The sequence below is a fragment of the Musa acuminata genome, chromosome BXJ1-6 (genome assembly GCF_036884655.1).
Source record: "Musa acuminata AAA Group cultivar baxijiao chromosome BXJ1-6, Cavendish_Baxijiao_AAA, whole genome shotgun sequence".
NCBI lineage: Eukaryota > Viridiplantae > Streptophyta > Magnoliopsida > Zingiberales > Musaceae > Musa > Musa acuminata.
In genome coordinates, this window is record NC_088332.1 from 26,985,183 (window position 1) to 26,994,746 (window position 9,564).

General features: G+C 41.8%; 1 pseudogene; it reads left to right on the top strand.

Annotated features, from left to right (window-relative positions):
* The window catches only part of LOC103974997 (pyrophosphate-energized vacuolar membrane proton pump-like), a 37,562-nt pseudogene extending 31,849 nt beyond the window's left edge, over nt 1–5,713 (top strand).
* The last annotated feature ends 3,851 nt before the right edge of the window (nt 5,714–9,564 follow it).

Below are 9,564 nucleotides of genomic sequence, written 5' to 3' on the forward strand. Positions count from 1 at the left end.
CAAGCACAACCTCATAGTCCTCCAATGGTAGTAAGAAAAAATCCACGAGTAATTCTTGGCCCTTCATAACAAGCTTCACTTTGGAACACTTACTATCATTAGTTAAAATTCGCACATCAGCAACCTTTACCTCGAACTTATCACAACGTTCAATACGATAGGTCAATCGCACAACAACCTTACTATCCATAAAATTGTTGGTACTAACCATATCAATCAAAACAGTAACAAATTGACGTTTCAAAAGCCCTTCAACTTTCATAGTTTGAGGATTAGAATAGCCAGCCAATACATGAACAATATGTATGACAGGTTTAATGATCTCATCATTATCAGTACCTTCATGATCAGAGTCTACAGCCTCAATCTCTAGTTCCTCCTCAATTGGTTTAATCATCAAAAGTTTTCCTTACTTGGATCGATGCTCCCTACTCCACTTTTCATCATAATGCCAGCACAAACCCTTTGTTGATCGTTTTTTGAGTTCCTCTTGAGTTAGTCTTCTTGTATTATAATTCCGATTAGGAATGGTTGAAGTAGTTGACTTGCTAGTCACCTATTTATTAACGCTCTTGGTTCAATGATTTTTCATATTCAGTTTTTCTTCATGCAATCGTGCAAAAGAAATCACAACTGTCATAGTGCGAGATTGGCGAGCCTTAACTTCACAACGAATGTCTGAATTAAGACCTTTAATGAATGTTCCCACCAATTACCTTTCAGATCAATCTTTAGCCCGATTTGATAGTCGTTCAAATCGACTTTAATACTATAACATAGTAGAAGTTTAGTGAATCTTGGTAAGTTGCCTGTTAACATTCTTATATTCGGATGGTCCAAAATAAACAAGAAGCCCTTTCTTAAATTGCTCGAGAGAACTCCACAACAAGTTTCATATCAATCATACTATTGAATAGCATCCCCATCTAGTTGGATTGAAGCTATTTCCACTTTAGAATCATTTGGAGTTCTATGAAAGCAGCTTAATTTCTTTGCTCTAGAAATTCAATCGATCAGATCTCCATATTCCCATCTAGGAAATTCGACTTTTATACGAGGGTAGCCAGTATCATGCTCTTGGTAATCTCTCCCTGTGACGTCAGATCAGTTTAGTTGTTTACTGGTAGAAGCTGAACTTCCATCTTGTTGATTTTTGCTAAAACTCTCAAGCAAACTCTGTTTTAAATCATTAAGAGTTTCTTATAATCTGCTCTCAATTTTTGCTTACAAGGCTTCAAATTGAGATTTCATAAAATTATTAGTAGTCATTACGTGTGAGTGTAGATCTACAATTCCTAAGTTTTGTTTTTGATTTCGAGTCAAGGGCATGAGCACTGCTTACTTGGTGTTGAAGGTGAAGTCGTCGTTGGCAGCACGGGTATCGGGGCCTGTGACGGTGTTGAAGAGGAGATTGAGGGAACGCCAAGGAAAAACTCAAAAACTCCTACCATAACTAAGGAAAACTAAATAGGAAAATAATGATTAATATCAAATCCCTAAAATTAAGAACTTCTAAAATTAAGGAATCCTAACAACTTAATATGAAAAATAATCTTTACCTCTTGATGATAAACTTTCATTTTTGTAGAGATGAATCTTCAGTCACAATTGAAAATCTTCAATCAAGAATGAACATGATTTGTTTTATTTTTTTCTGCATTTGCTTCATTTTTCTTTTCATTGAGTAGATGTTGTCATGTGACAACTTATTACTTATGCAAAATATCTCTAAACTAATCAAATTTATTTAAATAAGAGATAGATTAAATTGGTCAATGATGCGGAGTTGTGTAAACTTTGACTTTATCAATATGACGACCTCAACATAAGACTTTGGCCATTGTGTTTAAATATCGAATCCACCTAAGATTAACATTCCTCATTTTTCTATTAATTTTATCATTCCTTTTTTGCCCATATTGTTCAATTTAAAAGCTAAGAGTAAGCAAAGATATTCGGTAACTTTGTTTAATTCAACAGGAGCAACTTCTTTCCTCGTCACCGAATACCAGTATGTTGGAGTCTTCATGGCTGTTTTTGCAAGCCCTAATCTTCCTCTTTCTTGGCTCTGTTGAATGCTTTAGCACACAAAGCCAGCCATGTACCTATCTATAGCAAGGACAAGTACTGTAAACCAGCACTTGCAAATGCTGTCTTTAGTACTGGTATCGTTCTTGCTCGGTGCTGTCACCTCTGTGGTGTCTGGTTTTCTTGGGATGAAAATTGCAACATATGCCAATGCAAGAACAACTCTAGAAGCAAGGAAGGGTGTTGGAAAAGCATTTATTACTGCATTCAGATCTGGTGCAGTTACGGGTTTTTTGCTGGCTTCAAATGGCCTTTTGGTGCTTTACATTGCGATAAACCTGTTCAAATTGTATTACGGTGATGACTGGGAAGGCCTTTTTGAAGCGATTACTGGTTATGGTCTTGGTGGTTCCTCCATGGCACTCTTTGGAAGAGTAGGTGGAGGTATCTACACTAAAACAGCTGATGTTGGTGCTGATCTGGTTGGTAAGGTTGAGAGGAACATTCCTGAAGATGACCTTCGGAACCCAGCTGTAAGTTGTGTGTCTTAGGTGGAAAGATTTCTGTCGATGTTACATTGCTAGTGTTCAGTCATTTGCTGAAGCATGCAAAGTATTTATTTCTTTTAGATCTATGTTAACTTTGTGCCTTTCTTTGTTTCTACGTGACCCTCAAAATTATCTAACTGATATCTAGAATGTCATATCAGAATCATAAGAAGATGTCTAGAATATCATCATATTCAGGTTCATGCTAGTACTTATATGGCATGAAACATTTTCTTGTCGCAATTAATATTCTAGATACATTTTACAGGTGATATTTGACAATGTTGGAGATATTGCTGGGATGGGATCTGATCTGTTTGGCTCGTGTTGAGTCCTTATGTGCCACCCTGGTTGTAGGCTCTATTTCTTCCTTCGGGATTAACCATAATTTCACTGCAATGTGCTACCCCCTACTTGTTAGCTCCATGGGTATCATCATTTGCTTGATAACTACACTTTTTTGCTACTGACTGAGCCTCCACTTAAGAGACAGCTCACAGTCTCCACTACTCTTATGACTGTTGGCATTGGAATTATTAGTTGGATAGCTCTCCCATCTTCCTTTACCATCTTTAATTTTGGTGAGCATAAGCAAGTGAAGAACTGGTAAAGTAAACTATCACTTGCTTAAAAGAGTAGGATCTTAAGAAAAAACTGACCTCCTCTGATTTTATTGCTACTGAGCTGTTCTTCTGTGTTGCAATAGGATTATGGGCTGGTCTGGTTATTGGGTTTGTCACAGAGTATTATACAAGCAATGCTTACAGATTAGAGAACTTTAATTGTTCCTTCCATGAATTGTGTCACTTCTCTTCTTACAGTACCCCTTTTGCAGCCCCGTGCAAGATGTTGCTGACTCATGTCAAACTGGTGCTGCCACTAGTGTCATTTTTGGGCTTGCTTTGGGATATAAATCTGTCATCATACCAATTTTTGCTACTGCTGTCAGCATTTTTGTTAGTTTTAGTTTTGCTGCCATGTATGGCAATGCAGTTGCTGCCCTTGGCATGTTGAGCACTATAGCAACTGGGCTGGCTATTGATGCCTATGGTCCCATCAGTGATAATGCTGGAGGCATTGCTGAGATGGCCAGCATGAGCCATAGAATTCGTGAGAGAACTGATGCACTGGATGCTGCCGGCAATACTACTGCAGCTATTGGAAAGGTACCATTAGCTTTATGCAAAATCTTCTGCAGGTCTACTATGTACTAATCTATTAAACAGTGGCATGAAAAACTTATTTTATGGTGTTATATGAGGAAATTTCCATGCATTCAGCAGTGGACTTCTACATTAGATAATGTTGGACACTGAACATGGTGGTTTCAATCTCCAGATGAAGTTTTGTGGATTGTTGCATTAAGAGGCTTCTTTGAGAACCAAATCCGATCATTTCTTAGGCGTTTAGTGGAGTTTTACCTAACATCTGGAATTTTAGATCCTTCCACTTTCTTATGCCTTTATTGATCTCTCCATTTTTTGCTTTGGTTTAAAGTTTGAACACTTATCATGGCTCTTACATGTTTATTACTCTTCTAACATCTAGTTTATGAGTATGGAATTTACATTTACAATACTTGCCTTTTTTAGGGATTTGACTTTGGTTCTGCTGCCCTGGTGTCCCTTGCGCTCTTTGGTGCTTTTGTGAGTAGAGCAGCAATCTCTACTGTGGATGTTCGCACACCAAAAGTCTTCATTGGGTTGATTGTTGGTGCAATGCTGCCTTACAGGTTCTCAGCCATGACCATGAAGAGTGTTGGTAGTGCAACTTTGGAGATGGTTGAGGAAGTCTGTAGACAGTTCAACAGCATTCCTGGGTTCATGGAGGGCAATGCAATGCCCAATTATGCCACCTGTGTTAAGATTTCCACAGATGCTTCAATCAAAGATATGATTCCTCCCGGTGCCCTGGTGTTGCTCACGCCTCTAATTGTTGGAACCTTCTTTGGTGTGGAAACCCTAGCTTGCGTTCTCGCAGGTGCCCTTGTTTCTGGAGTTCAGGTATGTGAAAAGTAGCCAAGCTTATCTTTCCTAGAGAATATTGTGCATCTCATATTGTTTCTGGAGTTCAGGTATGTTCGTTCCCTTTTGCCAAACAGATTGCTCTCTGCATCAAACACTGGTGTTGCATGGATTAGCAAAGAAGTATATTGAGGTAAGTATACTGCCATTAAGGTCTAATCTTTGTGCATCGATGTCCACTATCATACTTAGAATCCCTTGCTCATAGTGGTATGTAGGAGGATACATGGATGCATGACATTGGATATACTTAGCCATTTTTCAGTAATGATAAAAGTTGCTTAAGTTGTGGAGTTTAAACTTGTTGCTGACCTGAGCATCCGTATCTAATGTCAAGTTGTATTGTTCAGGCTGGTACGTTGGAGCATGCTAGGACTCTTGGGCCCAAAGGATCAACTGCCTACAAGGCTGCTTTCATCGACGACACCATCGGAGATCCTTTTAAGGACACCTCTAGGCCATCACTCAACATCCTCATCAAGCCGATGGCAGTAGAGTCGCTATTCTTTGTGGCTCATTGTTACGGACTTAGTTGGTTTTGCCTAAGTCGTGCGGTACCCTTATGTGTCCGTCCACAAAGGTCAGCCTCCCCGAAACCTCCTATAGTCCCTTAGGACCTACAAAAGTGAAAACGGGTTTAAGAAAACGTCTCACTCGGGATCCACAAGCAATCATTTTAGAAAACACTTCATAGCAAATGCAAATTACAAATAGGCTTTATAAGCTCTAAACGATTGCACAACAAATGATCTAAAATGGTCCACTACAGATCGAAAGAAAATATGGTTGCTAAGCCTACTGTCAGCCCTTTACATGTTGTGCAAAGTTTGAATAAACCAAATACACGGACATACATAAGTATTGCGTCGAATATCTCATTTACAATTTTGTCCGTAACATTCTTCCCCACTTATTCCTTCGACGTCCTCGTCGAAGCCTTTGTCGACATTGCAACTTTTCGTCTTTGTTGAGTCTTCAATTTTTTGTTCCAGTTGTAATGCGCCTCTTGGTTCCCAACTGCTCTCCGTTGTTGTTATTGAGTAGTCGAACTTTTGATCCGTCATGTTGTTTCAACTCGCTAATGACTTTGACTCTTGTGTGGGGTTGGCTGAGTTGTGTTGATCCCTGTTGGTTCCTGCAGATCCTTCAGATGAAAGAAAAGACCATCCTTACTATGTGTTAGTCTCTCAAATGTCTTATGCTGCTTGAATTGGGCGGATGCTTGTTGGAGTTTTAACGAGCATCGCCTCGCATACTTTTGAAGTTTTTGGGTTCTTCCTCCACAAAATTTGTCCATCGACTTTTCTTTCACTTAGTTGTCACTTTCAAGTAGATTCGCATCACTTCCGCTTTCGATTGGCATTCTGTTGGGAAATGAAGCGGATAATCTACTCTCAATAGCACTAATCACCATTGGTGAGTATTTGATAACTATTGTCTTCTATTTAGTTTCTTCGAAGGGTTTTTGAACATGTGCAAAGCTCCTCTACTAGATAGATAAGAGAATTGTGGTACTCAGTTTCGCTCATTCTTTTAAGAGTTGAGAAGGCAAATGTTACTTGACTTCGTCCGTCTCCTCGAGGGTTGTACTCTATACATCGAGCTAGTTACTAGTCTTCGTCTGCTCATTGCTTACACTTCTGAAGCACTCGAAGTGTTTGCACTCCTTGCGTTGAGTTAGCTACTGTGATTCACCTTCTCAATGCCATCAAACTTTTGGAATGTAGGAAGTTTTCACCTCAACTTAGAGTAAGTCTTTAATAGTTTTGGTTGCCTTTGGGATTGTACCGTCTTCTCCATCAACTTTGTCGTTTACTCCATAGAGTAGCAAAGGTATAGTACCGCGTACTACCTGTTTCGTTCTTTGGTCATGCACTATTGTACGACCCGAAGTCCTTCACTTTCAACTATCTTGATGAGAAGCTCGTTGACACCGATCTTACGAAATTCCTTGGCCTCTGCCTTTCAGCCTTGTCTTGGTACTTGGAGTTTGTCTCCGTATGCTCCACCTTCTTAGCCCCTTTCATGACCAAGCGCTCTCCCTCCATGAGAGCAAGGAATCAATGACTTCACGGAAGTCCTGCCTCTGCGGTACCATGGCGTTGCCATGCCCATGGCCCTACTATCTGTCGTCTTATATTTGCATCCCCTTCTTCACGATCGGTAGATGTCTCTATGGCACTCTTTTGAGTCCACCTCCATTTTAACTGATGCTTTGTTTTGGGTAGCTAAGTCCCTCTGGACTCGTCATCGCTTCCTCGCCCCTTTCGACCCCCTGCTTCAACACCTTTGTGTTCTCCTAGTAGTTCCCCTTGGTCGATGAAAAGACAGACTACAACTCTCATGTATGGCCTCTGCCATCATGTTGTAGGGTTTACACCGATTATGTTCTCCTTAACTTCCTTGGTAGCAACGTTCGCGTATTTGACCTTATCCTCTGACTTGCTTAGCTCCCTTAAGAGAATATGAGTTCTGAAGTAGTCCAACTCTCCAACTGCTTTGATCATACCTCTGCATGATCAAGTCCTCCCATAAGACTCATTGATACTTGCATTCGAACTTTTCCCTCGGTGGTACACAACCCCCCATATGCTTATGACTAAGGCTTTCATCCGATGTAAAATTCGATGCACGCACATAAGACTCGCCTCTACGGTATCATGGCTTTCACTCCTTGAATCCATAGCCCTTCTTGCTGTCGTATTATTCATTGAAGTGGAGCTTCCAATAGCTCCCGATTATATCTCTATATGATATAATCCCTCACGGGACTAGATTCGTGTGTATCGCATTGCCACAAACTGTTCCACCACGATTCGCTGCACCTTATCGCCTCTTGGTGACATCTCTATTGCATTCTGATCCTTGTGGGATGAACTCGGATTGTGATCCATCCATATGTAGCCTCTGCCAACACATCGTAAGGCCTCTTCCACCTTCGATTGTGTTCGCTCCTTCGGCAATCGACCTTCGTCCACTCGCTCTCGGGTCTCACCTAGATGAAACACCACTCTACGACACTCCGTCGCCTAGTAGCTCCCTAAGTCCATCGACTTCGCTGAAATTAGTGCACCATTGTCTGAATCCTAGGCCTTTGCCCTACCAGCACAATCTTTGCTGCGCACCGCTTCCTTCATGGTAACTTGAATGGCAGCACTATGACATATTCTTCAAGAGTACCCGCCTCCTCGTCCTCTTACCCCGTGTCAAGGCCTTCTGAACCCAACTTTGCCTCCGTAAGTTGAGTCGCCTTAGTTACTTCATCAAATGCTTCTCCGAGATAAGGTGCATGTGCCTAGAAGCTCCCTTCGTCTTTGGCACCATGTAAGCTAAGTCTGCTCCATCGGAATGAAGGACCCGTTGGAATGACACGATCCCGCTCTTGCCTCTACAAGAGTTCATATCCTTGATATGTGTCCAAGGAAAGCTCTGTGCCTCCGCTCCATGTTTCATCTTCTATGCCAACTCCCTTCATGCGGCTTGGGTACTTCGCCAAGTTACACCCAAGTTGCTCCGCTCCTCATTTTGCATTGAGTTGATGGTGGCCCTCACGCCCACCATTCCACGGGTCAACCCTCCATTGAGTTTGATTTCCATATCGACTCCAAGTGTGCCTTTATTTGTGTTGTATTGGGTCGCTCCCCCACTTGATCTCGCAATGCATTCCCCCAATGCATTATCTCAAGCGAGATCATGCAACGACTCCTCACCGTTCGCTTGGTCCGTTGAGCTTTGTAGAGTTATTTTGAGGTACTCCTCCTCAACATGTGCGGTCTGTTACACATAGTTCTCCCTCTAGAGAGTCAGGACTTTTCCCTCCTAGATATCTGTCCCGTTGGAGCAACTTCTCTCTTCACTTCCTTCTCTCTGAAAGTTTCGGAGACCACCATCCCCTTGGACTATTCCGCCTTGTTGAACAAATTGTGCATTATTCTGTCTCTCGCAAACGCACTTGCTAGATTGCGACTCCACGTCAATACAGTCCTCGCTGCACCACTCAAGGCCTAGCAACATGATGAACTCGCTGCACATTTCAATCTCCCACGGACGTATCCTTCTCATGCCAAAGAGAAAGTTTCAATGCTCCATAACGCCAAGTTTCAGTCGCCTTGGGATGGCCACGAACACTCTATCGTCTGCATATAAGCCCTTGCATGAGTACCGAATTATTTGAGTTAGCAATTCCCCTCACCTCTGTGAGTTTTGCACAACTCTTTCGGTCGTTGAGCAGCCCATTCCACCTTGTATGGTCTCATCCTTTACCAAGCACCTCGCTTGTCTTGAGCACCATCATATATGGTTGTCAACGTCGAGTCGTAGCTCGAACTTAGCCATCTCAACCTTTGTGCGTTACGTATTCTTCCAAGCTTGCTTGTCCTCATGGTGCCTCTTACGCGAAGGATTGGTCATTCCTCTTAATGTCAATCTCAGATGCCTGCTCCTCTAAGCGACTTCTTTTCCTTACATCTCCATGCTCGTTTTCCCCTAAACGGTCGCGCATGCTAGCTGCCCTCAATGTAGCCCCGCTAGGTCCCCCACATTTGAATGCTAAGTGTTTATATGAGTGATTGTAAGACTCTGATACCATCTGTCATAGACTTAGCTGGTTTTGCCTAAGTCGTGCGGTACCCTTGCACGTCCGTCCATAAAGGTCAGCCTCCCCGAAACCTCCTATGGTCCCTTAGGACCTACAAAAGAAAAAAACGGGCTAGAGAAAACACCTCACTCGGGATCCATAAGCAATCATTTCATAAAACACTTCATAGCCAATGCAAATTACAAACAGACTGTACAAGCTCTGAACGATTGCACAACAAAGGGTCCAAAATGATCCACTACAGATCAAAAGAAAATATGACTGCTAAGCCTACTACCAGCCCTTTACACGTTGTGCAAAGCATGAACAACTCAAAAGGCACAGACATACATAAACATTACGTCGAACACTACATTTACAATTTTCA